This window comes from Oncorhynchus mykiss, chromosome 26, assembly GCF_013265735.2.
Source record: "Oncorhynchus mykiss isolate Arlee chromosome 26, USDA_OmykA_1.1, whole genome shotgun sequence".
Classification (NCBI taxonomy): Eukaryota; Metazoa; Chordata; class Actinopteri; order Salmoniformes; family Salmonidae; genus Oncorhynchus; species Oncorhynchus mykiss.
In genome coordinates this window covers 35,734,800-35,758,136 of record NC_048590.1, presented here as the reverse complement: position 1 = coordinate 35,758,136, position 23,337 = coordinate 35,734,800, and the positions used below count along the sequence as shown (strand labels likewise).

General features: G+C 42.6%; 1 protein-coding gene across 5 annotated transcripts in view; it reads right to left on the bottom strand.

The window, feature by feature from the left end:
- LOC110506731 (adenylate cyclase type 2) overlaps positions 1 to 21,662 on the bottom strand; it is a 76,444-nt gene extending 54,782 nt beyond the window's left edge. Inside the window, exons 1-2 of one of the 5 annotated variants that reach the window (XM_021586557.2) lie at positions 21,303 to 21,662; positions 10,056 to 10,571 (exon numbers count right to left, since the gene is read on the bottom strand). The gene's annotated coding sequence lies outside the window, so the exon portion shown is untranslated. Of the gene's footprint in view, positions 1 to 10,055; positions 10,572 to 19,707; positions 19,836 to 21,302 lie in introns of those variants that run through there. The other 4 variants (XM_021586558.2, XM_036964521.1, XM_036964520.1 and 1 more) reach the window with 4 other exon arrangements.
- Positions 21,663 to 23,337: the final 1,675 nt, after the last annotated feature.

The window sequence follows — 23,337 nt, the reverse complement described above, 5'->3', positions numbered from 1 at the left end:
TTCAGCCCCCTTAAGTTAATACTTTGTAGCGCCACCTTTTGCTGCGATTACAGCTGTAAGTCGCTTGGGGTATGTCTCTATCAGTTTTGCACATCGAGAGACTGAAATGTTTTCCCATTCCTCCTTGCAAAACAGCTCGAGCTCAGTGAGGTTGGATGGAGAGCATTTGTGAACAGCAGTTTTCAGTTCTTTCCACAGATTCTCGATTGGATTCAGGTCTGGACTTTGACTTGGCCATTCTAACACCTGGATATGTTTATTTTTGAACCATTCCATTGTAGATTTTGCTTTATGTTTTGGATCATTGTCTTGTTGGAAGACAAATCTCCGTCCCAGTCTCAGGTCTTTTGCAGACTCCATCAGGTTCTTCCAGAATGGTCCTGTATTTGGCTCCATCCATCTTCCCATCAATTTTAACCATCTTCCTTGTCCCTGCTGAAGAAAAGCAGGCCCAAACCATGATGCTGCCACCACCATGTTTGACAGTGGGGATGGTGTGTTGCTTTTACGCCAAACATAACGTTTTGCATTGTTGCCAAAAAGTTAAATTTTGGTTTCATCTGACCAGAGCACCTTCTTCCACGTTTGGTGTGTCTCCCAGGTGGCTTGTGGCAAACTTTAACCGACACTTTTTATGGATATCTTTAAGAAATGGCTTTCTTCTTGCCACTCTTCCATAAAGGCCAGATTTGTGCAATATACGACTGATTGTTGTCCTATGGACAGAGTCTCCCACCTCAGCTGTAGATCTCTGCAGTTCATCCAGCGTGATCATGGGCCTCTTGGCTGCATCTCTGATCAGTCTTCTCCTTGTATGAGCTGAAAGTTTAGAGGGACGGCCAGGTCTTGGTAGATTTGCAGTGGTCTGATACTCCTTCCATTTCAATATTATCGCTTGCACAGTGCTCCTTGGGATGTTTAAAGCTTGGGAAATCTTTTTGTATCCAAATCCGGCTTTAAACTTCTTCACAACAGTATCTCGGACCTGCCTGGTGTGTTCCTTGTTCTTCATGATGCTCTCTGCGCTTTTAACGGACCTCTGAGACTATCACAGTGCAGGTGCATTTATACGGAGACTTGATTACACACAGGTGGATTGTATTTATCATCATTAGTCATTTAGGTCAACATTGGATCATTCAGAGATCCTCACTGAACTTCTGGAGAGAGTTTGCTGCACTGAAAGTAAAGGGGCTGAATAATTTTGCACGCCCAATTTTTCAGTTTTTGATATGTTAAAAAAGTTTGAAATATCCAATAAATGTCGTTCCACTTCATGATTGTGTCCCACTTGTTGTTGATTCTTCACAAAAAGATACAGCTTTATATCTTTATGTTTGAAGCCTGAAATGTGGCAAAAGGTCGCAAAGTTCAAGGGAATACTTTCGCAAGGCACTGTACATTTTGTTTTACCCCTTTTTCTCCCCAATTTTGTGGTATCCAATTGTTTTTTTTTAGTAGCTACTATCTAGTCTCATTGCTACAACTCCCGTACGGGCTCAGGAGAGACGATGGTTGAAAGCCATGCGTCCTCCGATACACAACCCAACCAAGCCGCACTGCTTCTTAACACAGTGCGCATCCAACCCGGAAGCCAGCCGCACCAATGTGTCGGAGGAAACACTGTGCACCTGGCAACCTTGGTTAGCGCGCACTATGGCCGATGAGACAAGGATATCCCTACCGGCCAAGCCCTCCCTAACCCGGACGACGCTAGGCCAATTGTGCGTCGCCCCACGGACCTCCCGGTCGCGGCCGGTTACGACAGAGCCTGGGCACGAACCCAGAGTCTCTGGTGGCACAGCTGGCGCTGCAGTACAGCGCCCTTAACCACTGCACCACCCGGGAGGCCCCATATCATGATTAATGTACTGAATTATCTGGATATGGATTTTTGTCCATATTGCCCAGCTCTACTAAAGCTGGAAATAAAACGGCCATAGCCGTGGGAAATACATTTTTTATTTAATTCTGATTTGTCAAAATAAATATCAAAGTAGTGCACTGGGCCTTAATTATTCCTGTAAGAGTGAACCAAAACAGCAGTCAGCAGCATGGGAAAAAAATTCACATCTTCCCGCGGCCATTTATATAACCTCTCTCCTAGATATAGTGTTTGTAGAGCAGGGTGGTGAGATTGTTCGTAATCAATATCAAATTAAGGCCAGCCAGTCTTTCACAGATGTGATTTCTTTATCACATTAACAAAGGGTTTGTTACGCAATAATTGAAGAGCCCTTGATTACCATTGCAACACTTGGTAACACACCCACACACAGTTTTCACAAAGCATCGATTGACCCTCAGTAATATCAAATCAGTCAAGACTGACCAATCTAATGTTAAAATGCAGCAGTTCATTACTGTAGCACTAGACGAAAGCTTTTAGATCAGAGGATTAAAATCCCCCCTGTGAGTCTGTGCTAGAGGTCGACCGATTAATCAGAATGGCCGATTAATTAGGGCCGATTTCAAGTTTTCATAACAATCGGAAATCGGTCTTTTTGGGTGCCGATTTGCCAATTTGTTAAATATTTTTTAGACCTTTATTTAACTAGGCATGTCAGTTAAGAACACATTCTTATTTTCAATGACGGCCTAGGAACGGTGGGTTAACTGCCTCGTTCAGGGGCAAAACTACAGATTTTCACCATGTCAGCTCGGGGGATGCAATCTTGCAACCTTACAGTTAACTAGTCCAACGCAATAACGGCCTGCCTTTTGTTGCACTCCACAAGGAGACTGCCTGTTACGCGAATGCAGTAAGCCAAGGTAAGTTGCTAGCTAGCATTAAACTTATCTTATAAAAAACAATCAATCAATCATAATCACTAGTTAACTACACATGGTTGATGATATTACTAGATATTATCTAGCGTGTCCTGCGTTGCATATAATCTGACTGAGCATACAAGCATACAAATATCTAAGTATCTGACTGAGCGGTGGTAGGCAGAAGCAGGCGCGTAAACATTAATTCAAACAGCACTTTCGTGCGTTTTGCCAGCAGCTCTTCGTTGTGCATCAAGAATTGCGCTGTTTATGACTTCAAGCCTATCAACTCCCAAGATGAGGCTGGTGTAACCGAAGTGAAATGGCTAGCTAGTTAGCGCGCGCTAATAGCGTTTCAAACGTCACTCGCCTTCTAGTAGTTGTTCCCCTTGCTCTGCATGGGTAACGCTGCTTCGATGTGGCTGTTGTCGTTGTGTTGCTGGTTCGAGCCCAGGGAGGAGCGAGGAGAGGGACGGAATCTATACTGTTACACTGGCAATACTAAAGTGTCTATAAGAATATCTAATAGTCAAAAGGTTAATGAAATACAAATGGTATAGAGGGAAATAGTCCTATAATTCCTATAATAACTACAACCTAAAACTTCTTACCTGGGAATATTGAAGACTCATGTTAAAAGGAACCAGCAGCTTTCATATGTTCTCGTGTTCTGAGCAAGGAACTGAAATGTTAGCACATATTGCACTTTTACTTTCTTCTCCAACACTTCGTTTTTGCATTATGTAAACCAAATTGAACATGTGTCATTATTTACTTGAGGCTAAATTTATTTTATTAATGTATTATATTAAGTTAAAATACAGTGGGGAAAAAGGAATTTAGTCAGCCACCAATTGTGCAAGCTCTCCCCCTTAAAAAGATGAGGCCTGTAATTTTCAGCATAGGTACACTTCAACTATGACAGAGAAAATGAGAGAAAAAGAAAAATCCAGAAAATCACATTGTAGGATTTTTTATGAATTTATTTGCAAATTATGCTGGAAAATACGTATTTGGTCAATAACAAAAGTTTCTCAATACTTTGTTATATACCCTTTGTTGGCAATGACAGAGGTCAAACGTTTTCTGTAAGTCTTCACAAGGTTTTCACACACTGTTGCTGGTATTTTGGCCCATTCCTCCATGCAGATCTCCTCTAGAGCAGTGATGTTTTGGGGCTGTTGCTGGGTAACACGGACTTTCAACTCCCTCCAAAGAGTTTCTATGGGGTTGAGATCTGGAGACTGGCTAGGCAACTCCGGGACCTTGAAATGCTTCTTACGAAGCCACTCCTTCGTTGCCCGGGTGGTGTGTTTGGGATCATTGTCATGCTGAAAGACACAGCAACGTTTCATCTTCAATGTCCTTGCTGATGGAAGGAGGTTTTCACTCAAAATCTCACGATACATGGCCCCATTCATTCTTTCCTTTACACGGATCAGTAGTCCTGGTCCCTTTGCAGAAAAACAGCCCAAAAGCATGATGTTTCCACCCCCATGCTTCACAGTAGGTATGGTGTTCTTTGGATGCAACTCAGCATTCTTTATCCTCCAAACACGACGAGTTGGGTTTTTACCAAAAAGTTATATTTTGGTTTCAACTGACATTCTCCCAATCTTCTTCTGGATCATCCAAATGCTCTCTAGCAAACTTCAGACGGGCCTGGACATGTACTGGCTTAAGCAGGGGGACATGTCTGGCACTGCAGGATTTGAGTCCCTGGCAGCGTAGTGTGTTACTGATGGTAGGCTTTGTTACTTTGGTCCCTGCTCTCTGCAGGTCATTCACTAGGTACCCACGTGTGGTTCTGGGATTTTTGCTCACCGTTCTTGTGATCATTTTGACACCACAGGGTAGGATCTTGCATGGAACCCCAGATCGAGGGAGATTATCAGTGGTCTTGTATGTCTTCCATTTCCTAATAATTGCTCCCACAGTTGATTTCTTCAAACCAAGCTGCTTACCTATTGCAGATTCAGTCTTCCCAGCCAGGTGCAGGTCTACAATTTTGTTTCTGGTGTCCTTTGACAGCTCTTTGGTCTTGGCCATAGTGGAGTTTGGAGTGTGACTGTTTGAGGTTGTGGACAAGTGTCTTTTATACTGATAACAAGTTCAAACAGGTGCCATTAATACAGGAGGACAGAGGGGCCTCTTAAAGAAGAAGTTACAGGTCTGTGAGAGCCAGAAATCTTGCTTGTTTGTAGGTGACCAAATACTTATTTTCCAGCATAATTTGCAAATAAATTCATTAAAAATCCTACAATGTGATTTTCTGGATTTTTTTCTCTCATTTTGTCTGTCATAGTTGAAGTGTACCTATGATGAAAATGACAGGCCTCTCATCTTTTTAAGTGGCAGAACTTGCACAATTGGTGACTGACTAAATACTTTTTTGCCCCACTGTAAGTGTTAATTCAGTATTGTTGTAATTGTCATTATAACAAATAAATAAATAAATAAATAAATAAAACCCGGCCGATGAATCGGTATCGGCGTTGAAAAATCATAATCGGTCAACCTCTAGTCTGTGCACAGACTGACTTCATCCATCCCACCATACTATTTCATTCCTAGTACTAGTGTACAAGGCCCATCATTTAATCTGGTTCCACACACAGTTCATCTTCTCATTGCCCAGCCAACCCACAGTCTCTCCACAGGCGGTCCTGAGGTTTAGTCTCTAATAGAGACGGCATGTGGATTAGGCCTACTAGCCTGGTTAAAATAGACTGAACGCCGCTCATTAAATTACTATAGTGTTCTAATTCCTAAGGTCTATGACGCCGCTACACTCAGGCGCTGTAGTTGTCAGTCTGGTTTAGCCAGGCTAGTGGATTACAGCTTCACCACAAATCAAAAAATGTAATCCTCCAGTAATTCCTCCAGAGCAACAGCAGCTGAGGGTCTTAGGGCTCTGGGTCAGGCAGACGCTGCCTGCGGGTAGGTCTGATGGCCACATCTGTCCTCATTCTGGGGCTTAACATATACAGACAGTTCACATCAGTTAAATGGTGCCTTGTCGTGAGGAGAGATGGGCTTATCGTACAAGCGTCTTTCGGTGCTTGAAAAGCACTAGGAAAAAAACATGTTTTATCACCAGGCAGAGCTGGGTTCAAATAAATGTGCATGTGAGTATTTGAAATATTTATTTGAGTATTTTAGTGTTTTTAGCCTACTATTTGAAACTATTTTCAAATACATTATTTCAGGCCTCCCGGGTGGCGCAGACATGGCGGAGCGATTTCTGCATAGTGCATGTTTAAATGCATGTGTTTAAATATTTGTATTTGAAAATACACTCGACTGTGTATTTCAGTATTTTCAAACACATGGCAATATTCAACTACTTATATTTTCTAAGAAAACATATTCAAATACTTACTTCGAAATGTTTTTGAAAGTAATTGAAATACCCTAAATTGTATTTGAACCAATGATGTGCAGAAATCCAGGACTGTGGATGCTATGTAAAATGGCCAATGAGAGGCTTTGAGGCCTCCGGCCACCATATTGGCACTCCCCAGAAGGAGCAGACCTCCATAGGAATGAATGGAATTCTACAGTAATTCAATAAATGACATATTTTAAAAAGCATTTCTTTGTTGTAGTAGGGTCAATAACATTAGTACCCCCAAAAAATATATTTTAAGGAATGTCATTTAGTCTTTTAAAATTGTCATGTTCACTTAATATAATTTAAAGTATGCATTAAGGTGTCTGTCAGTCATCTAGAGTTAATACATATCATTAATTTGAACCCAGGTCTGTGAAAGGGACAGGGGGTTAGGGGTTTACAGGAATGCTCAGCAGCATGTAAAATACGTAGGATTGAGCAAACATTTTGTGATTTCTGACTTGTAACATCAGCAGCAGTCGAGGCAGTGACATGGGTGACTTGATTACAGAAAGGAGACGGACAGTAATGTCATTCAGGCATGGTGGCCTTTAAGTTGATCTCATCGGGCGTGCAGTGTCCTCTTTAAGATGTTCACCTGTAAGTGTTTTCTACAAGTCTTGAAAGAGGTGGTGCAGACTGCCTGTTTGCACAAATAGAAAAATGTGTGTTCATTCTGAGCATACCGTGAAGGCCTGAGGCAGTGCTTAGAAGCTTTACTACCAGTTGATGCCAAACATGTCAGTGCATTGATGTGTGTGTGTGTGTGTGTGTGTTTGAAAGGAGTGTGTGTAAATGGCAGCTTATGTGTGTATGCAGCATGGGAGACTTTAAAAACTTAGTGACGTGTGTAGTGGGGATTTGACAGCAGGGAGTGATCGTCGGTCACCCCGTATGCCAGAGAGCCAGAACACTCAAAGCTAGCAGCTGCTTGGCCCAACTCCAGTCCTCCAGACTCAGTCATTGAGTACCAGACCAGAGAATCTACACACCCTCCGGGCAGGGCCGCAGAGCAGGGCCAGAGGGCAGGGCTATAGAGGACAGGGCCTCTGAGGACAGGGCCAGACAGCAACGGTTAAGCATCAGCCTCACCCAGTTACTGGAATTGTGATCCCCTGCTGATGACAATAGCTCCAAAAGACGACATTGGAGGGCAACTCTGCATGTGCCTTAAGTGTAGCAGAGAGCACGCACTGTTAGGTTCTCAATTACAGCTGTGCTGCGGAGAACAACCAACCAGACAGCAGGAGTGATGCAGGAGAAGCTCAGGGACCACAGGGAGCTCTCATTACCCTCACTGCCTTCTTTGAGGACTACTGGAGTGGATGTGGATGGAGCCGGGAGAAGACTAATGCCTAATGCATGCTCCTTTCCTCCCTATCCCCAATGTGCACAAGTCCTGTCATTATTGTTGATTAGGGCACAGCCTCTTTGTCTGCATCTGTGTCCTTCGTTGGGGCCTGCCCAGTGAATTATCACTAAACGTCCTGATCCTAGGATGGAGTTTTGTATCTACACTAATATATCCAGATTTCCTCTCAGGTCTTGAGCCTTACACTACTTTGTCTCCTGTTGCCACGGAGACTCGCACAGCTCTCAATGCATCCCTTGTCTGTGCCAGCGGGCAACCCATATGTGCAGAGCTAGCGTTACAGTTTCTTTTTAAAGCTCCTCCTGTATTCACCAAGGAATGTGACCGAAAACAACCACACAGTCAGGAATGTCTGAAGCAACCAGCACCCTTCCTGGTGGAGAGTTTCCGACTGTGGTAGAGAGTTGAGCTAAAGGAGAGGCTACTGTCTATAGCTGGGTGTGTCTGGTGTACTAGAGACTGTTGTGGGGCTGGAGAATGGAGATGGCAGCCTACTCCTCCGCCTCAACACAAGTCATTGCCAGATGCCCTTACTCAGTGTTTCTCAGCCAAAACCATACAAGTGTGAAGTGTACACTCCAAGTGTTACTTCTAGTAGTATAGCATATCAACATGGTAATGACTCATTTCAGTGGTATGATCTTGACTGGGTGCTGTTAATTAACCACAGGATAGGAAACCAATGAAACATCTTTCCAGGAAATAGGCAACAGTATATCAACGAGCAACCGAGCTGACTTTAGTCAGAGGATGGAAGATAGTTCAGCCTGAACGCCACAGGGATTTCCTCCTTTCACTGGATTCCACAGCTCCATTGTCCAGAACCTTCACTGGTTCACTTACCGGCTGGTGTTAGAAAACTACAAAAACACACATGCCGACTTACTCTTTCACTACACAGATGTGTCCAATTAAAAACTGGACGCTGACTTGAAAACGGCACAAAGAGCCATTATTCTATGCCAGGAGTATACAACTCTTACCCTACGAGGTCCCGGAGCCTGCTGGTTTTCTATTCTACCTGATAATTAATTGCATGCACCTGGTGTCCCAGTGCCTGATTAGAGGGGAATATTTTTTTTTAAAGCAGTGGAACAAGCTTCGAAGTCCAGATTTTAATTTGAGGGTTCTATGCCATTTAGCAGTTTCTCCTTTTTTAGAAAAAAAAAGGCATTATCCTTCTCATGGCATTAATTTACACACCAGAGCAGTAGCATACATTACTCTCGATACAGTTGTTATAGTCCTCTTTCCTAATTGTATCACCTCTCATAAGTACAGCTTGTTAGAAGTGAAAACCATCCCTACAGTAGGAGTGATGTCATGGAAAGACTGAGGTATGTAGGTACTGTATGAGTTGTAATAGCATGTGTATCTTACACCCCCCCCCCCCCCCCTTTCGCTCTCAAAGACCTGTGGATTACCCGGCAGTGGTTCTGACAGCATTTAAATGCCTCTAATATAAGAACATAGAAACCCAGACAACAGCATCAAGGCAACCAAGGTTGAGGAAATGTAATTTCCCCTTTCTCAGGTCTCTAATTCTCTCTCTCTTTTTCCTCACAGTCACACACACAGAGCACATTTAGGGAACTGATTAACACCACTTATTCTTGCATTCAGAAGCAAAAAAACAACAGAGACATGGTTAAGTGTATTACAGAGTGAAAATGTCAATAAAGCCACTAATTCACATGCATAATCAGCTAACAATGGGACAAATGGATCTCCAAATGAATCCTGATGGCTTTTGCACACTGCATCCAAGCATGTGGGTCTACTTTTGCATCAAAATAGTCTTGCCAAGGCGAACCTTAGTCAACACCGTAGTCAACCACACACAGTCTCATTTCCTTAGCAACCGTGATTCATTTCCCTGACAACAGGGCAAGGACATGTTCATAAAGGGAAGCTTCAACAGCTGCAACAGTCAGTCAGCCTCCGTCTTTGACAAATGATGTTAGTGAAAGCAATGATTGATGTCATTACCGGAGTACAAAATATATAAATTAATCTGTTTTCTGGATAACTCTGTTAGAAGCAGGCTATGGTTTTGTATCCGACAAGGACCATGTCATTTTCAGTTCAGCCCTCCAAGGTCAACTATGTTGCAATAGGTTTAGAACTCCATAGGGTTACAATACGTTCATATATTGAAAAGGGGATCGACCATAGGCAAAGGGATTCTTTCATCAAAACAGCAAGGCCATCTCTATAGCTAAAGGTTGCTTTGTCAGCTGGAACAAGGTTTCCCAAAATCGGTCCCCCCCCACCCTCCCGGGTGCACGTTTTGTTTTTTGTCCTAGCACTACACAGCTGATTCAAATAACCAACTCATCATCAAGCTTTGATTATTTGAATCTACTGTGTAGTGCTAGGGGAGGGAAACAAAAAGTGCACCCAGGGTGGGCCTCAGGACCGAGTTTGGGAAACCCTGAGCTGGAAGACAGAACATACATTACTCATCAAGCCAACTAAGTATTACATGAAGATGTTCCAATTCACCTCTGACCTTACCTGAAATCAATGCTTGTCTCTCCACTGTCAGGTAGAGGCCAGTGCATCACATACAACTGATGACAGTCCTGGTCCTTGTGTGACTGACAGCATGATAAAAGGATATGTGGGGTGGCGGCCACATCTAGAGGATCCAGTTGCTCGCAGGGCAAAACACAAAAGCATCCATTCGCTCACTGTGGTGCGGTCTTCTCAAAACAATAGACCAGCCAAAGTCCATCCAATCCCTGCATCCCTTCCTGCTTCCTCCAGCTTAGGGTCAGCGTGTTCCTCACTATTCAGCCAAACAGGTCCTCAACAACCTCTCTTCAAACAGAGACCCAATCATGAAAAATCAGTCATTAACTAACCGAGCACAATGAGGGTCTGTTGAACATGTTTCCAGTCTGCAACCATCCCTCCAGCTACTGCAAACCTCGCTGTGGCATGCAAGAAATAACCATCCGAGAGAGAGCATACAGTACACCCGAACAATAAGAACAAATCATACATTACAGTCCAGGTCCACGACACAACCTGTAAGACATAACATTGCATCATTAGAATCACCTTGTAATAATGAGTTAGCATCTTTTACATTAGCAATGCATTGTACTTCCATGTTAGCAAAGTATTCAGATAAACACTCACCAAACCAAGGACAGCACCCTCTAACCCTCTGTTCCAATAGGACAGTAATGACGATGAAGTCACTCCACTTATTCATACTTATTTGTTCAAACTCAAAATGCCAACTCTGACTAATCCCCAAATGGCATTGTCTTTGATAAAAAGGACACCCAGCTAAAATACTGTAGCTAGGTGAGCTGTGAAGAGCTTGGCATCGTCAAATGGCACTTATCCAGTTAGGGTGCTGTCATAGGCATAACACAATGTCCTTGAGCCGCAAGCATAAAGAACGCAAAAAAAATTACGGGATCGAAAAAGAGAATAACACCCACACACAATCATACGCTAGGCAGAAACACGCACACAGTGTAAACGCACACATTGACTCAGTCTACTTACACACATGCATCGAGTTGTCATCTCTAAGAGCATATGCAGAAGTATTTGTAGCTAATTGCAAACACAAGCACACAGACTGTGGACTTTTATCCATCCCAACATCTAGGGAGTGTGAGTTCACGTTGGAATGTTTTATTGCCCAGCCCCATGATGGTGGATTCTGATGAGTGGTTTCACAAGGGCTACCAGTGGTTTCCTGGAAATGGAACAATTAACTGGACAATAACGTGAAGAGCACTTTCTCCACTGATGGGATGGAGTACTCCAAGCACCACATCACTAACACCCATCCATTTCAAACAGGAGAAACAAATGAGCCCTTGCAACAAAGATCCATTTATGTTACTTTACAAAAATGATGATATGGTCAAATATCACATTTTTGGAATGTGTATACCACATAAAGTCTCATTATTGAAAGACTGAAAGAGAAATGTGACGACACAATTATGTATGCAAGTTTTTAATTTCATACCTCCTTGCCATACTTCTTATAATGATTCATCAAGTCTATAATTATTTTTTATAAAAATGCACATATTGTTTTTAGTCTATAGGATTCAAATAGGCCTATACGCCCCCAAGGAAGTCTCACTGAGTCTTCTCAGCTCTTCAGAAGAGACTGCCAGTGCTCAGAACTGCAGCCCGGGACAGAGAGGCTCAAGGTAATACTAGCTGGATGAAATCTGTATATACTGCTATACTGCATATTTCAATGCTACACACTGACATCCAAACATCTTGGAGCTTAAAACAAGCATTTTGATGCACCTGCGATAGCATCTGCAAATCTGTGTACGCAACAAATAAACTTTAATTGAATAATTTTTGGTAAAACATTGAAATCTAAAGCCCATTGGAAAATAAACAAACTGGCACATGCAAACTAATCTGGTCATGACTTGTTTGAAAGTGTTGAAAGAAAGCACATCCTTAGACTGTGGGTCTGCTTTAGGGGAATTTAACTCATCTACAATGCCGTCGGAAAATATTCAGACTCCTTGAATTATCCACATTTTGTTACGTTACAGCCTTATTCTAAAATGTATTCAATTGTTTTTTTCTCCCTCATCAATCTACACACAATACCCCATAATGAGAAAGCAAAAACAGGTTGACATTTTTGCTAAAAAAACTGAAATATCACATTTACACAAGTATTCAGTCCTTTGTTGAAGCAATTTTGGCAGCGAACACAGCTTTGAGTCTTCTTGGGTATGACGCTACAAGCTTGGCACATCTGTATTTGGGGAGTTTCTCCCATTCTTCTCTGCAGATCCTCTCAATCTCTTTCAGGTTGGATGGGAAGCGTTGCTGCACAGCTATTTTCAGGTCTCTCCGGTGATGTTCGATCAGGTTCAAGTATGGGCTCTGGCTAGGCCACTCAAGGACAATCAGAGACTTGTCCCGAAGCCACTCCAACTGCGTTGTCTTGGCTGTGTGCTTAGGGTCGTTGTCCTATTGGAAGGTGAACCCTTGCCCCAGTCTGAGGTCCTGAGCACTCTGGAGCAGGTTCATCAAGGATCTCTGTACTTTGCTCCGTTCATCTTTCCCCTCGATCCTGACTAGTCTCCCGGTCCCTGTTGCTGAAAAACATCCCCACAGCATGATGCTACCACCACCATGCATCACCGTAGGGATGGTGCCAGATTTCCTCCAGATGTGACGCTTGGCATTCAGGCCAAAGAGTTTAATCTTGGTTTCATCAGGCCAGAGAATCTTGTTTCTCATTGTCTGAGTCTTGAGGTGCCTTTTGGCAAACTCTAAGCGGGCTGTTATGTGCCTTTTACTGAAGAGTGGCTTCCATCTTGCCACTATACCATAAAGATCTGACTGGTGGAGTGCTGCAGAGATGGTTGTCCTTCTGGGAGGTTCTCCCATCTCCTCAAAGGAACTCGAGAGCGCTGTCATGGTGACCATCGGGTTCTTGGTCACCTCCCCGATTAAGGGCCTCCTCCCCCGATTGATCAGTTTGGCCGGGCAGCCAGCTCTGGGTAGTCTTGGTGGTTACAAACTACTTCCATTTAAGAATGATGGAGGCCACGGTGTTCTTGGGGACCTTCAATGCTAAAAAAAAACAATTGGTACCCTTCCCAAGATCTATGCCTCGATACAATCCTGTCTCGGAGCTCTACGGTCAATTCCTTCGACCTCATGGCTTGGTTTTTGCTCTGACACTCACTGTCAACTGTGGGACCTGAAATATATATTTTAAAAAATATATATTTCACCTTTATTTAACCAGGTAGGCTAGTTGAGAACAAGTTCTCATTTACAACTGCGACCTGGCCAAGATAAAGCATTGCAGTGTGAACAGACAGCAACACAGAGTTACACATGAAGTAAACAATAAACAAGTCAATAACACAGTAGGAATAAGAAAAAAAGAAAAAAAAAGAGGCTATATACACATTGTGTGCAAAAGGCATGAGGAGGTAGGCGAATAATTACAATTTAGCAGATTAACACTGGAGTGATAAATGATCAGATGGTCATGTGAAGGTAGAGATACTGGTGTGCAAAAGAGCAGAAAAGTAAATAAATAAAAGCAGTATGGGGATGAGGTAGGTAAATTGGGTGGGCTATTTACCGATGGACTATGTACAGTGCAATGTACAGTACAATGTAAATTGTTTAACTTGGGTCAAACGTTTTGCGTAGCCTTCCACAAGCTTCCCACAATAAGTTGGGTACATTTTGGGTAATTGAGTCAGGTTTGTAGATCTCCTTGCTCGCACACGCTTTTTCAGTTCTGCCCACAAATGTTCTATAGGATTGAGGTCAGGGCTTTGTGATGGCCACTCCAATACCTCGACTTTGTTGTCCTTAAGCCATTTTGCCACAACTTTGGAAGTATGCTTGGAGTCATTGTCCATTTGGAAGACCCATTTGTGACCAAGATTGAACTTCCTGACTGATGTCTTGAGATGTTGCTTCAATATATCCACATAATTTTCCTACCTCATGATGCCATCTATTTTGTGAACTGCACCAGTCCCTCCTGCAGCAAAGCACCCCCACAACATGATGCTGCCACCCCCGTGCTTCATGATTGGGATGGTGTTCTTCGGCTTGCAAGCATCCGCCTTTCTCCTCCAAACATTACGATGGTCATTATGACCAAACAGTTCTATTTTTGTTTCATCAGACCAGAGGAAATTTCTCCAAAAAGTACAATCTTTGTCCCAATGTGCAGTTGCAAACCGTAGTCTGGCTTTTTTAATTATGGTTTTGGAGCAGTGGCTTCTTCATTGCGGAGCGGCCTTTCAGGTTGTCGATAGAGGGCTTGTTTTACTGTGGAAAAATATACTTTTGTACCTGTTTCCTCCAGCATCTTCACAAGGTGCTTTGCTGTTGTTCTGGGATTGATTTGCACTTTTCGCAACAAAGTGCGTTCATCTCTAGGAGACAGAATGCGTCTCCTTCCTGAGCGGTATGACGGCTGCCTGGTCCCATGGTGTTTATACTTGCGTACTATTGTTTGTACAGATGGACGTGGTATCTTCAGGCATTTGGAAATTGCTCCCAAGGATGAACCAGACTTGTGGAGGTCTACAATTTTTCTACAATTTCCCCATGATGTCAGGCTAAGAGGCACTGAATTTGAAGGTCGGCCTTGAAATACATCCACAGGTACACCTTCAATTGACTCAAATCATGTCAATTAGCCTATCAGAAGCTTCTAAAGCCAAAACATAATTTTCTGGAATTTCCAAGCTGTTTAAAGGCAGTCAACTAAGTGTATGTAAACTTCTGACCCCCTGGAATTGTGATACAGTGAATTATAAATGAAATAATCTGTCTGTAAACAATTGTTGGAAACATTACTTGTGTCATGCACAAAGTCAACTGTATGTAAATAAGGTATTTCTGTTTTTATGTTTAATACATTTACAGAAATTTCTAAAAACCTGTTTTCACTTTGTCATGATGGGGTATTCTGTGTAGATTGCTAAGGATTTTTATTTATTTCATCCATTTTAGAATAAGGCTGTAACTTATCATAATGTGGAAAAAGTCTAGGGGTTTAAATACTTTCTGAAGGCACTGTAAACTGAACTATAAACGCAACATGCCCACAATTTCAGAGATTTTGCTGAGTTGCAGTTCATAGAAGGAAATCAATCAAATTAAATAAATTCATTAGGCCCTAATCTATGGTTTTCACATGACTGGGCAAGGGCACAGCCATGGGTGGGCATAGGCCCACCACTTGGGAGCCAGGCCCAGCTAATCAGACTGAGTGTTTCCACATAAAAGGGCTTTATTACAAAACAGAAATGCACCATACTAGAGAAATTAACATTACATTCTCTGGAAACATCTCTGGTGGACATTCCTGCAGTCAGCATGCCAATTGCATGCACCCTCAAAACTTGAGACATCTGTGGCATTGTGTTGTATGACAAAACTAGAGTGGCCTTTAAATGTCCCCAGCACAATGTGCTCCTGTGTAATGATCATGCTGTTTAATTAGATTCTCTATATGCCACACCTGTCTAGTGGGTGGATTATCTTGGCAAAGGAGAAATGCTCACTAACAGGGATGTAAACAAATCTGTGCACAAAACTAGAGAAATAATAGTTTTGTGCATATGGAACATTTCTGGGATCTTTTATTTCAGCTCATGAAACATGGGACCAACACTTTACATGTTCCATTTATATTTTGGTTCAGTGTACTGCCAATGTCCTTTCGAGGAAATCTAACTCGATATTATTGACAGACTCAGAAAGTTTAGTATTTTTTAACAGTTAAAAAGACCACATAACAAGTCTGTCCTGAGGTAAACTAAAGTCACAGCTCCCTCAGACTTGTCCATCAGCGTGTGAGAGAACAGAGATGACATTCAGACAAAGGCTGGTGCCTGACATTCCTCCATTACATGACACTCAACAACTCCTTATATACAGACTTCTCGTATGGATCCAGGCAATTAGCCAGACCACCTGGTCAGAGGTTAGTCCTAGGGTCTGTACCTAGGGTCTGTTTTGTTCACATCAAGAGATGTTGTCCAACAACTTTCATTTGACATGGGGGAAATTAGCCTGTTTGATTTGGGTTTGGTGGTGATTAGTGCACTCATCAATGATTATCCAAGTTGACTACTGGAGTCACAGGGAAAATCATATGACAACCAAACTTAGCTACCATACCCCCGTACTGCACAACCTAAGCATATGCTGGGAATAGTGGAAGGAGGTCAAGCCTTCCATCTAGTTTCCCTCCTCTATGTTGCAACAATTACATCCAGTAATTCTCCAATCTGCTAAAAGTGTTCTGGTAATCATCATTTAAGTGAGGTGTGAAGACTGCCTGCCTGGCTGGCTACTAAGGCTGGGTAGGTAGTGGCACACCTCACAAAAGGCAGCACACAACGCGCAGTCTGAACCAAACTCTGCTGACTGCAGGTGTTCTGGGCTGTAATAAGAGTGTCAGCTGACTGAGGAAGAGAGGTAGTAAGACTTGAATCATTATAGAGTAGCAGACTAGAGGCTCAGTCTGTCCTGATGCAACAACAACTGTGATAATGGCAGGCTGAGTCAGACAGACGGCCAACTCTCTGTTGTGTCCGGACTCTTGGCTGAGCAATATCCTAGTCAGTGTGCCAGCTCACAGTATGCCAGTAATGATACAATTATTAAACAAATGTTTGCAATGGGTCACATGTGGCTAAGTTGGTAGAGCATGGCGCTTGCAAAGCCAGGGTTGTGGGTTTGATTCCCACGGGGGACCAGTACAAAGAATGTATGTACTAAGTACTTACTGAAAGTAGCTCTGGATAAGAGTGTCTGGTAAAATGACCAAAATGTTTTCATGTTAGCTGGACTCATTCGTATATAAAAAGGGCATACCTTCAAATTGAAATAAAACAAATAACACTTAATGTACATAATGATACTACAACTTCAACAGGTCAACAGTGACGTGTTGTGACCTAATGGTAATGTGATTGATTCCATTAAATCAACGGCAACACTCCCACAGAACACATTACATTAGTGCATGTCTGTGACAAAGGTAAATTGTCAAGTTGGGCCTCTTATAACAGAGGAGTTAAGAACAGCCTAAGGTTAGTATGTAGATGATCATATAGAATGGTCTCTTTTATCCCGTAGCTGCTTCGGAGGAACTTTGCTCGCAATAATGTCGTCCTCATGCCCATCTTTTTCAGGGGGTAAACTTCCTATGCTTACAGAACACAAAAGAGGCGGATATCCTGGGAGTGACAACAGGGGGACTTCACCCAAAAGGTCATGTCCACCCAATGCTCCTTTGACCTCACAGCTATGTTGAAGGGAACAGGTATGGTGAACACGACTTGCCAAGCGGCACACAGCAAATAGATCAAACACGTTCTGCATTAAAGCATTCAACAGCAATGGAAAGCTAAATGCACAGTTATAGCCTACATCCAACCCTCTCCTAAATTATTTTTTACAACCAGACATAACATAGAGAGGAATAAATCCTCTACCAAAACAACAATACGTCTGCTACATACATGTCATTACTCACCTAGAAACTGTGTTTTGAATAAATCAACTCATTGTTTTAGTCAATTTTCATTTCTCACTGAGAGTGCATAACATTTGCCAGTCTGTGTTGCATGCATACAGTATGATCATGATGGGTGGGTGGCTGTGGATTAGTAGAAGGCCTTGGCTGGAGGCCCTGCAGTCAAGGTTAATTAGTCAGATTAGTCCTCATTGTGTGTTCCCAGGGATTAGCACACTGGCCACACTGAAGCCTCCTAATGTCAACCGGGGGGGGGGGGGGGGGCTTTGGTAAGGGGGCACAAATTCTTCCCCAGGAGATAGAGGAAGGAAGTCTTTAGGACTAGGGAGATGTAGATCTGTCTGGACCCCACCAAAAACACAGCGATAAGAGAGAGGATCAGGCTGGGGCCGGCCAAACCATCATCATGCCAGTATCTGCTCTGAGGCTGAACTTTCATTATTTTATAAATTGAAACACACAAAGTAAACTCTCTGTGAAACACTGATGTACGGAAGCAGAGGGAGCACTAAAAGCAAATGGAGCATCCAGGAGGAGTGGCACTAGTCGTCCACACAGGAGAGCTAGTAGGGGAGAGTGTGTGTACATGTTCCACTGCGCAGGGGTGGCTCTGACAGATTGTGGGGACCCCCGTTCTCAAGAGACACTGCAAACAGACACTTTCACTTCCTGTTGTAACTGCCTGTATATCTTCACTGTCTGTACTGTCTTTACCCCCAATGGAAAGATGTTGAATTCAACATGGCGCTGCATACAGCATGTTCCTCATCGTGTCTTCACCCATACTGTAGGTTCCATAACCCAATTGAATATAATTCTTCCTCCGATCCAGTGGAATCAACAGCTGAACTCTTTAATATATTTCTCCCCCTTTAAAATCAGGCCACTAAAAGTTATGGATTTTAGGGAAGTTAATAATTGCTGACAAATCAGAATTTTTACCTGCAATATGGTCCAACATGCAAACAAACAGGGTCAGACAGAGCTATACAGGACAAACACCCCACGATGTAGGAAAAACAACTCAGGTAAAACAATGATTAGAGATTCAACACAAAACTCTCAATGAGGATGGAGAACCTGGCATCTGTCCAGCCAGTGTAGACGTGTTCCTCAGTGTAGTACTGAGGCCTGCTCTGCTCCGTCCCAACTCGTCAAACTGTCAAATCTATCAAAGTACCAGCCTTTCCATAACTACCGCAGAGCAGTAGACAACACATTACGGAGAGAACCCAATAGATGATTACAACATCAATGGAAAACGTTAAAACACTTCTCACTGTTTAGACTGATCTGACTGCTCTACTACGAGGACACTAAACACTGACCCATGAGCAGCAGGCCCCTGCCTCAATGTGTCTGTCTGTATGCATTTAGTGCTGGCAGGTGCATACATTTCTCCACAGAGTCAAAACGACAATGGGTTAGTGATGTAATCAGCCAAATGATACACATAGCATATACAAAGCCCAATGTATGCACTGGTGACATCTATATGCAGATGGTTCTTCTATGCTAGCGCTGACAGAGCTGTTTGACATAAGAGATATTGAAATGGCATCAATAAGCCCAGAACACGACTTGCCAAGCGGCACACTACAAATAAATCATTTTTTACAACCAGACATAACATAGAGAGGAATAAATCCTCTACCAAAACAACAATACGTCTGCTACATAAATGTCATTACTCACCTAGAAACTGTGTTTTGAATAAATCAACTCATTGTTCTAGTCAACACGCAGTTTTATATTATATGCAATTCACCACACAAGGGAAATGATGCGGACTGAGGATGGTGCTGTTGGGGTTGTGCCAATGCCCCATTCTGACCCAAGTTGAAGGCACTACAGTCTGCAGTTACACCCAGCTGTGTGGCAAAGGATGAGACACGTTCACTGTAACTTGCATAAGCCTGTTTAAATCCACATTCATGCATAGCCATCATTGTTTTTTTCCAATTGAATTACATGGGAAAAAAACATGTCAGCGCTCCTTATTGTTTACCGAATAAGATTGCATTGATTGCAAGATGATAGCAGAATCCATGCTGTCCATAACCTGAACAGTATATTGTTCTTTAAAATTTTATATAACAGGTAAACACCCATTTTGCTCTTTACCTGTGAAATCACCACTGAAGGTCAAGCCAATAACCATTCCTCACAAATCGAAAGCTCTTGTAGACCAGACTGACTATTTGATCTGCGCTGAGTTCATTACTGGTCTGTCTGCTACAGTGACAGTTCATCAGAGCACAAACAAAGAGATGACTAGCCCGGTTTCTAGACCAAGCATGTTACCGGTATTGCAGGTGTGAAACACAGACTGAACGTGCAACGCGAGAACAACATGGAATCCATGTTTGGTTTTGCTTTGGAGGAAGGGCTGGTAGCGTCTAACAATTGGATTTAATTATTTCCTGGGCACCGTTCGCCGATGCATTCCGAATCAGAACTATCTGACCAAAGCGTTGCCAAACAGGCACATGTCGGTAAACGCGTCACACAGTGGTATAGTGTTCTACTGCTAGTCCGAGATACATACTCGGTCTAGAAACTTGGGTTAGGAAATGCCCAATTTATGCCCCCAGTAAATGTAATCTTTAAACTAGGCTCTTTTCCAGAAAAATAAACCTTGCTCAATCTCATGAATACCATTTTTGGTAGCCTACTAAGAGGGAGAACCTCAGATGTTCTTTTTCATTCTTTCAACAATTTTTATGAGTCAAATACAGTAATACTCTCCGATTTGGAGGCCATAAGGGGCAAATCAATGCACACCACTCACTGTATTTATAATTGTAACATATGGTATTATTATGTGACGAAACACACGAGGCTTTCAGATTCCCTGTTTTTGTAGGGAATGAGCAGAAGATTCATCCTGTTTATCTCCCATGGGCAGGCCACTGAGAAACAAAGGAAACCTGATTAGCTGAAAGGGTAAATATCAGGGGATAAACCCTTGAAATAATATTCTTAAAAGAGATACTGCTGCATATTTAAAAACATAACCTTTATTATTTCTTAATGGGATCGTTTTTAGATGGACATGTCACAGACACTACAGATCTGGTTCTCTATATTTTGATAAATATGCCTATAATTATATAGGCTACCATTGTGCAGATCTGAAACTGATTGTAGAATGAGTAGATTATTAGATGTGTACTTAGGCAAATATTTTTTATAATGCGCTACAATACAAAAAGGTAGGTCCCCACTTATTTAAGAGGACAAGGTAAAGTTGATTCAACGGTCTTCAAAAGAGATACACTTTTATTCGTTTCTGTTCTTCAGACCAGGCCTGCCAAATTCCGGTCCTGGGGGCCGAAACACTTCTGTTGTTCTACCTGGTAGTTAAATTGTACTCAGCTGGTGTCCCAGGGCTGAATGAGTCCATGATTGGGAGGATAAAAACCAGAAGTGTTTCGGCCCATTAAGGCCGGAATTGGGCAGCCCTGCACGAGACCGACTGGTTACCCCCTACAATGTACTACCTCTCTACTTAGTACTTACGTAAAGCGAAGGTGAGACTGCGATATGTAGTGGGATTCGTAGACTACATTAAAACCAACATTGTAACACGGATAGACAACATACTTTGAAATGTGCAACTTTTTACACTGGGGTAGCGCACCACAAAGATACAATTCCTCTCAGTAGTTTACATCGTATTAACACTAGCGCAAACCCAAATTAAGAATGCGTTTTACCTGTTGTAGGCAAACGTATACCGGTTGTCTCCAAATATAGAATGAACGTATTCTAGAGACGAGTTCGTGGTGGACGAATTCTCCTCTTGTCCACTCTGCAAGTTTAGTTCCACCGCGAGCGAAATGTTCTCTGGGTCCCCGTGTGTATTCTGCGTGCGCTCTTGAGGACTTGCTTTTGAATGCGGAAAAGATGTTCATCAAGTAGCTACGGTGTACTCACACCCACATTTAAGAGTGATCAGAAGATAGTTATCGGTTTTGCCAAAGCCATTCCACTCATGTATTAACTGATTGTTAGGCGTTTATGAGTTGCACAATTATGTAACAACTGGGGGAATATCAATCAAATCCGAAATACAGCTCATCATGGTAGTGAGGGACATCTACTGCCAGTCTAAATAGCAGCATTGCACTTTGTCTTCTGTGCTGTGTGAACACTTTCCCAATAAAATACATCTACTTAAACCACTAGATGAAGAAAGCAACACCTATCAGGGTAGACACGTCCTGTGTTTATACAGGCAAGCCCAGTTACTACCCCCCCCCCCCCCCCCCCCCCCTCCACACAGACACTAATTTGCCTTCTGACAAATCATCTTTTCACATCAATATTTTTTTCAATTATGATCAGATTAGTGAACAAACTATCAGAATTGTGCCGCCTGTGTAAACACAGCCCACATGTCTCCCCAGATTGGTGTTGCTTGCATGATTTTGTCTTTACATCTATTCCGTTACCCTTCCTCCCTGTTAGGGGTGCAGGAATGACACCAGGGAGCAGCAATATACCTTAAAACATTCACCAGGAGTTTCAATTATTGTACTGTGGATTTTATTGCATGGATTTGAATAGCTGTATGAACTACAATTGGGATGAGTCGATACAGTTTTGTTGAAGTATTTGCAGTGAGAAGATTTGATCACAGATTGTGATGGCACAGATGACTCATTCGGTGTTCCCTGACTTGTGTTCCGTAAGTGTCAAATCAAATTCACAGATTAGCCAATATATACTGCATTTAGGTCCAAACTGTACTTTCCCAGGACAATATTTTTTTAACCATCTAAAAAATTACCAAATATGTTGTCTAACATATTTGCTCAAATTAAGACTTTCCTATGTGTATAATTGTAATTACAGCCAGTGACTCATCTGTTTCCCAACCCTGGTCCTTTAGTACCCCTAACAGTATTGTAACCCTGGACAAGCACACCTGATTCAACTAATCGTCAGGCAGGTAGCCTAGTGGTTAGTGTTGGGCCAGTAACTGAAAGGTTGCTGGATCAAATCCACGAGCTAACAAGGTAAAAAAAATAAATAATTGGTCGTTCTGCCCCTGAGCAAGGCAGTTAACCCACTGTTTCTTGGATGCAGAAGATGTGGATGCCAATTATGGAAGCCCCCCCCCCCCGCACCCCTGAGGGGTTGGGTTAAATGCAGAAGACACATTTCAGTTGAATGCATTGTTGTACAACTGACTAGGTATCCCCCTTTCCCATCAAGCCCTCAATGAGTTGTTTGTCAAGGGCTACAACAAAAGTGTGTACTGTTGGGGATCCTCGAGGACCAAGGTTGGGAAACAGTGATTCGCTCGTGCACACACAGTGCATTCGAAAATGACTTTTTCCACATTTTGTCACAGCCTTATTCTAAAATGGATTTTAAAATAACCTACACACAATACCACAATGACAAAGCAAAAAAAGGTTTAGGAATGATTCAGACCCTTTGCTTTGAGACCCGAAATTGAGCTCAGGTGCATCCTGTTTCCATTGATCATCCATGTTTCTACAACTTGACTGGAGTCCACCTGTGGTAAATTCAATTGATTGGACATGATTAGAAAGGCTGTCTATAGGACGTCCCACAGTTGATAGTGCATTTCAGAGAACCCCCCCTTGAGGAGCTGCAAAGAAGAATGGGAGAAACTACCCAAATACAGGTGTGCTACATTTGTAGCTTCATACCCAAGATTCAAGGCGTTTAATCGCTGCCTGAAGTACTGAATAAAGGGTCTGAATACTTATGGAAATG